The sequence below is a fragment of the Pollachius pollachius genome (assembly GCF_949987615.1).
Source record: "Pollachius pollachius genome assembly, chromosome: 3".
In the NCBI taxonomy this organism is placed as follows: Eukaryota; Metazoa; Chordata; class Actinopteri; order Gadiformes; family Gadidae; genus Pollachius; species Pollachius pollachius.
This window is the reverse complement of record NC_136936.1, coordinates 22,781,668-22,789,167: the sequence shown is the minus strand read 5'-3', so window position 1 is coordinate 22,789,167 and position 7,500 is coordinate 22,781,668. Positions and strand designations below refer to the sequence as shown.

Below are 7,500 nucleotides of genomic sequence, written 5' to 3'. Positions count from 1 at the left end.
CACACACACACACTCACCCTACATGCCAGTACATTCTCAGAGGTTCACACACACACACACACACACAAAGCATCCCCCCACATGCACATGCACACACACACACACACACACACACACACACACACACACACACACACACATACAAACACACATACACACACACACACGCACATCAGTAAATCTGCACGCACACACATACACACACACACACACACACACACACACACACACTGACACACCAGTCAAATCTCACACAAACATGGTAGACATGCACAAGCCGCCCACTGCTGCTCATTACACAGCTAACTGGCTCTATGGATATAGCGAGGAAAGGATGGAGCAGGCTTCTTATTTAGAAACCTTCTTTCTGAGCCTGTTCAGTCCTTCCTTTAGTATCCCTGCTCAAATAAGGCTGGTGATTGGCAGGTCATGTTGTAAGCAGCAGAAGCAGGGATATCATTCCTTGAGCTTTCAGTGCTTAGCCTAACATTCATATAGTATCATAGCTTGGGGACTTCGTGCAGGATGTGGCCTGAGATTCTGATTTAGGTGAAGTCTGTGATAAAACTAATTTTTCTTTCTGTATTTACTTTAAATTAACCCAGGTATAATAAAGAATGGGCAGGATGTGCGTAACTCACAGAAAACAAAATCATTAACTGAACTGTGATCTTCTGTCAGTTTTTGCTTTAGTCAAAGGTGTTAGGCCAAGGGTCTGGAACGTAACCTCACACTAGTGAGTCGATGGCCAAAGTATGTCAGAAGAAGCAAGCTATAGATTATGTCGAAATGCAGTCCTTTGTGGTTGTTATTGATATTGGTCCCTCAATTACCTCTGCACCATATATATCTCCCCAGAACCCTGTATTGAACCCATTTTACAATAGTTTGAAACATTGTCGATGTATCGATAAATGTCTTCAATATAACAGATTGTTTCGAAAAATTATGCGACTGATTATGTGCCTTGGCGAATAGGCTTAACATGGCCTGTTTGTTGGGGAAAAGCACACTCACAAAAGGATTTATTCAAAATCAATGTGGCCATTAGTTCCCATCTCTTCCTGGGACTTCAGGGTTGTATTATTTCACGGAGAACATCACCCAGGGCACGCTTCTTTGTTAGGCATACTTTGTTTTTGCAAAGGTCATTTGAAATTGATTTGAGTTCTCAGTCTATATCTTCTGAATCTCTTTAAAGAGAGCCTTAGAGTGAAAATCAATTAGCAAAATGCTTTTAAACATCACAACCTACCTAAGTAATTATGTGCAAGAAGTTGTACTAAATTGTTACAAAAATGCAATTATAACACGGCAACTATGAATAAATTGCCAAGAAGTGAAGTGCAGTCTCCATTACACACACACAATAAAAAACAGTTTTATACAAGAACAGCATTTAGGGTGCATTTACGAAGGACGAGAATTGCTCGTTATTTAATTTTCAATTAGCACAAAGCAAAACAGAAGCATCCGCAGGTGTTACGTGGGTGGCAACACGTTGTACTGCTAGGGCTTATAACCAATCAAAACACACGCTATCACATTAAAATAAACAATTCATGCTTTTTGCACTGCATACAGGAAATGCTTTTAATAAACTACAGTAGATTAAACATAAACAACATTATAAACCATAATGCGGTACAATCCAAATGAGTCCTTACAAATGAGTCATTTGTGTTAGAAAGCACAACCTCTCAACTACAGTAATTGTTTCTCCAGAACCTTAGGCGGTATTGTAAAGAGCCTTTACAATATCCAAAAAGCCGCCATTATTTCCCTGACCACCTTTTAATGCACATTTTTTCGACATTTAGCTGCTCTGCGGTTGCATGAACCAGCGTGTCGGCATTTTTCCTGAATGTGCCTGATTGTACATCCATGATGGAGTAAAATGCTGCTTCTCAAATTGCCCATGGATTAATGCTCCGGGACAAGGCCGGTCTAATCATGAGGACTACTCACTTTTCGCTGTAATGTTGTTTGAGGGTGGGGGTCAAACCCATACATGGGGTAATGGCGGGAGAAAATCTATACTTTCAGCTCCCTATGATGCTACTTTCAGTCATTATGTTTGCTTTTAGACACGCTGAGAGTGTGTGTTTATGTAATGAGGCCGTATTGCCTGGTCATCCTCGTCCACACTCTCTCAAATATTGTCCTGTCCTCTCTCTCCCTCTCCTTCTCCCTCTCTCTTTCCCTCCCTCTCCCCTTCCCTCTCTCCCTCTGTCAGGCTCTCTCTCCCTCTCCTCTCTTTCTCTTCTCCCTCTCCTCTTTTCTTTCTCTGTCTCTCTCTCCCCCACTCTCTCTCAACCTCTCCTCTCTTTCTCAGTCCCTCTCCCCCTCTCTTTCTCTTTCTTTCTTTCTCTCTCTCTCTCTCTCTCTCTCTCTCTCTCTCTCTCTCCCTCCCTCCCTCCCTCCCTCCCTCTCCCTCTCCTCTCTCTGTGTCTCCCTCTCCTCTCTCCCTCTCTGTCTCACTCTCTGTTTTCCCTCCCCATCATTCCACAACCTACCCCCTTCTGCAGATGCACAGCAACAAAACAAGCACAAATTAGCCAGACGGCCATTGAGTGTTTGGCGGCGGCGTATGTGTGTGCCGGTGCTCGTGTTCCCCTAGTCCATCCCCCGGGTCCTGGTCCTGGTGGCTCCAGGACCAGGACCCGGGGGAAAGAGAGAGGGGGAGGGACAGGGTGAGAATAAGTAGGAGCAATGACAGACAGACAGACATTCAGACAGTCAGACAGAGGAAGTGATAGAGAGTTAGGAAGAGAGAGAGTGAAAAGAGGCAATGAGCTCTTACGCAAGCATTTTTTGGTAAAGTCATAGCCATATTCTGTGATATTACATGTGGAGCTGGGTCTGTGTTAAGTGTTGTTGTTATTTTCCGCTCTTAGGCGGGGTGTGGTGCCGAATTCACATCTTCTGCGTGTGAGGCTCGCTCTGCAGGGTGCCTCCACAACACTGATCAGCATTTCCAGAAACCGCCTACAGACACACACAGACGCATGTACAATCAGGAACACACAAACACACACAAACACACACACACTCACACACAAGCACAGGCAAGAACACATACACTCAAACAAAAACAAACGCACACATACACACACATACACACACACACACACACACACATGCAGACACACCCAAACACACATGCAGACACGATCAAACAAATGCACCCACACACACACACACACACACACACACACACACACACACACACACACACACACACACACACACACCTATGCACACTCACACACACAAACAAATGCATACAGATACATAAAGGCACACAAAAACACGTACAGGCATAGATGCCAAGGCTCAGCCCATGGCTGCCTCCCTATGAGACCATTCACCCAGATTGTAGCCAGAACCGTGCACAACCTGCCTTCGGCGATAAAGAAGCTACCTCACACACCCACACACACACACACACACACACACACACATACGCACAAAGCCAGATATATAGCAATTCACAGAGCAATATCTGGAGGCGACCTCCGCACTCAAGTACGTGCAGGTAGGTCGGCGCGGAGCGGGATCACAATGGTTAGCTTAGCTACACGGCTGCCTACATAACTCCAAGCCCTGCGGCGTGATCCTACTTCATCTTTACTAGCTGGAGGTGAGAGGAAGAGAGCTCAACACCTCAAGAAAAGACAATCTACACCTTGCAGGCATTCTAACATAAAGCGGGAACTGTGGAGGGATGGGGTGGGGGGGTGGGTGTATTATGGTATTGGTGGTTTGGGGGTGTTAGCTTGCTAGGTTTGCATTAAAGGACAACAAAAAACTGTTTAGCATGTTTTAGGGCGAATAGTGGGCCCTTTAAGTGTTCAACTTTGTATTGAAAATACATTTAAATAGCTTAAAAAAATGTAATTATATAAAAAAATTACAAAGTTGAATTTTTTTTAATAAAAATATAATTTTATAAAAACAAAAAATATATTAGCTTATAATTATAACTAGATTAACAGTTTTATATACATTATACATCAATATGAATCTGCTACTATTTACTTTACCAACGGTCACCAATCCTCAGCTCGGTGAACCTATTTTATTCCCATCAGAACAGCATTTGCGGGTTCTCTCCCCCCCGGTTACAGGGGCGGTTTAGGGTGTTTCACAGTGACGTGTTGATGGACACCGCTTTGCCCCCCTGGCTGACCCGGCCCGGGTCCTAACGCCGCCGTAATTGCCCCGACCGGTCGCAGTAATGGCGCTCTTGCTGCAGCGTGCTGGCTTCTCATTATGCTAATGTATTCATCACAGCCCTCGTTGGGTGACCTTATCTATCAGGGTTTAATTTCCAACACATTCCTTTTTAATTGTAACTGTTTCTCTTACTCACTGGTCTACCAGCCCCCCTCCCCCCCTCCCCCCAACCCCTCAAATCCTCCACCTTTCAGACCTCCCTCTCCCCCTCCCCTGCATTCCTTTAACCCGTGGCGACTTCCCGCCCCACATTCACCGCCGGCGCAGGCACTGCTGCTCCGGTCAGAAATTAATAAGCCATTATGGCGGCCCGTCGCGACCGCGCTCTGAGCGACGTGTCGAGTCACGGCACGCTGCCGACGACTGATTTCCACTGAAATGGTCGGCGGGAGGAAACCGTGACTTGACCAACAGCTGGTGGGGAATGAGGAGAATGTGTGTGTGTGTGTGTGTGTGTGTGTGTGTGTGTGTGTGTGTGTGTGTGTGTGTGTGTGTGTGTGTGTGTGTGTGTGTGTGTGTGTGTTGCGGTGGCGGCGGTGTTCACCTTTTAGCTGTCACTCGGCTGATTGGATTAGCCTAGAGATAACTGTATCATGCGCTGTGGCGCATTTGATTTACAGGGGAAAATGATTATGTGCCCTTTAACTCTGCCCATTTAATGGACAGAGATGAAATTACCTGTGAAAGCTGTTATTACAGAATTGTATAAATCTTCTTTTTCTGTCTGTGGTTGAATTTAATCATTTTCTGCACTAAAGTAAATGCATTGTCTCGAACCGCGGCAGGTGACACTGTCGCTTCACACTTTGAGTCGTCCCGCTTTCCCCCCGGAAGCGCTTCCTCTTCTGTTATGATTGAGCTGTCACCGTAACGCAATTATCACCCGGTGAAGGCACTGCGGCAATATATTACACGTTCATCAAGCCACATGTTTTTATGTAGATTCAATATAGACTGAACCAAACTTGGATATTCATACAAAATCGTGTCTCTCGACAGCTTTACAACGGCGGTGGAATGATCTCCATATGCAAGCCTTCATGTATCCTCTGAAGAGCCGGGCTCCCTGTGTCACAGGGTCTACACGGTATACTGTTTGAATCGTGGCTCAGGTCTTAAAAACAACAACAACAGAAACAAAAATAAACAACACGGGACAGACCAGGGCCAGCGCAACCTGATGAATTGGAGCACAACACGGGCACGGCGATTGAAATCACCAAAGCTCTCCAGACGCAAACACAAGCGCTCCCTTTCCGCAGCTAATTGTGTTTTCCCATTTAGCTGGCGAGAGGCAGAGGCGCTGACTTCCTGGCGTTCCGACCTCTGTCTCCCGTCCTCCCGAGCGCAGGTTATCGTTTGCCATTTAGTGAATGTGTTCAGCACCAAATCACGGTGTTTGTTTGCAGAAATTGAGGTCGCCTTAGAGTGCACCTCCCCGGGCGCTGTCTAATCGGCAGACTCTTTAACGCGACGCTGCCAGTGGGAGAAACGCCGTAGAGCCTGGCAGGTGAGCGAACTGCCCAGTGTGGTCACAGTTCAAACACAGCCCAGAGGAAAACAATTACAAATGAGAGTGTCTATTTTTATGCTGAATGAAGATACAATTGGTTCCAGGCGAACCGATTCTGTACAATCACATCACCTGACGCGGACGGCACTGTCTGCCAGGCGCTTTATGTTTCCTTCCTATCGATTAGGGATTTAACAGTGTTTAGTTTTTGATTTAAGTCAGCGCTGCGCGTTGCGCAGCTAATCACTTACTGTTTGAGCATTAGCGATTTCCGACGACGGTTTCGATTGGCTGAAATGTATCCCAGGAGAGTTCTTATCCGCTAACTGATTGCACCGCCGGTTGATTATATTCAACAACCCCAACCCCTCCCTGCCCCCCCTCACACACAGTCACATACACACTCCCCCCCACACACACACACAACCACAGACACACTTCCATCCAGTAAAGCGCTACTTCCTGAGTCTCAAGCAGCATATCTGTCTGTGCTGCTAATCTCCTGAAGATGGAGTTGCCTCTTCAGTTCTGTTGCAGGGGGCGTGGAGGCTGGGGGAGGGAGGGAGGAGAAAGGGGAGGCACAAGCTAATCACACAGTGAATCTGAGCAGTAGACAGCATGAAGGGGTTCATGGGTAATTAATCCAGAACAATGCCGTGGATTACGCCTGGCGAGCGAGAGGCGGGTCTACGTGACACTGGAATCACACACACCACATGGTGTCGGATCTTCAGCACTCAGCGCCCGTTACACAGTTCATCCTCTCATCATCAACACCATAGAGGGAGTCTCTTACTCTCTTTGTTCAGACACAAACAAAGACGCACAATTGTAAACAGCTTATAAATCCCCCATGTGTGTTTGTTTCTTGGTCTGACGACGTCGTAGGCCACGGTGAGGACCACAAGTAGGCCACCCCATGATTAACCCAGGCACAGGTGCTGGAGACGCAGCCACGTCCTGGACTGTACAGCAACACAATTGTCCTAGCTTTCAGATGGATGGACCTCTGGGAGAGAAAGAGGCCATTAAAGACTCCATTAATTAAATAAGAACAGCGTGGCTTCATTTTAATCCTCTATTTATAGCTCAAAGCATTACTTTTCCCGCCACCTGGGTCGTGAATGACCAACATGGATGTTAGCTCTGGTAGTTTCATCAAACTTCAAATGCTGGTTGGGTCGCGGTTTGCATTGGATTTTCTCATAAAACAAGTCAATTCAGTATTTTATAGTCATTTTGCTCTTTAACGTTCAACTTACTAGCATCTGTTTCAAAACGCCTTTAGAGTTGGCATTTGCCAAATTGCCAAGCAGTGTAATTGTATTACTTTATTTTATTGTGAAAGAGCCAAAAGTCATGAATACGTATATGCAGATGTAATACACATGAATGTGTTGGTGTATCGGAAGGCACTGTTAGTGATTTCCTCTAAGTGCACTGGGGTCGCTGCATTTTGGGTCAGTGGTTCCCATGAATATTCATTGGCGTAGTGCTTGCTTGTTTCCAGGCTTCCCCGAGCCCCTGCACACACAGCTGTTTGTTTTACATATGTTAGTCACATCTGCCTCTTACTTCACATATATGTGAATCGAAGTGGTTGAGTCGAAGATTAATAAGACATAATGTTTTTTTTCCCACCACGATTGAATATGTTACCGCAGTGTTGCACATAAACCTGAATCAACCGTATGCAAATCACGACTCGTGACTAACCCAATAGACTATGGAGGAGCGATGGGTCCCAT

The 7,500-nt window shown here is 45.9% G+C and overlaps 1 protein-coding gene across 1 annotated transcript in view; it reads left to right on the top strand.

Annotated features, from left to right (window-relative positions):
* Window positions 1–7,500, top strand: part of LOC307073733 (calsyntenin-2-like) — a 212,852-nt gene that overhangs the window by 85,511 nt on the left and 119,841 nt on the right. The gene's annotated exons all lie outside the window — the stretch shown is intronic.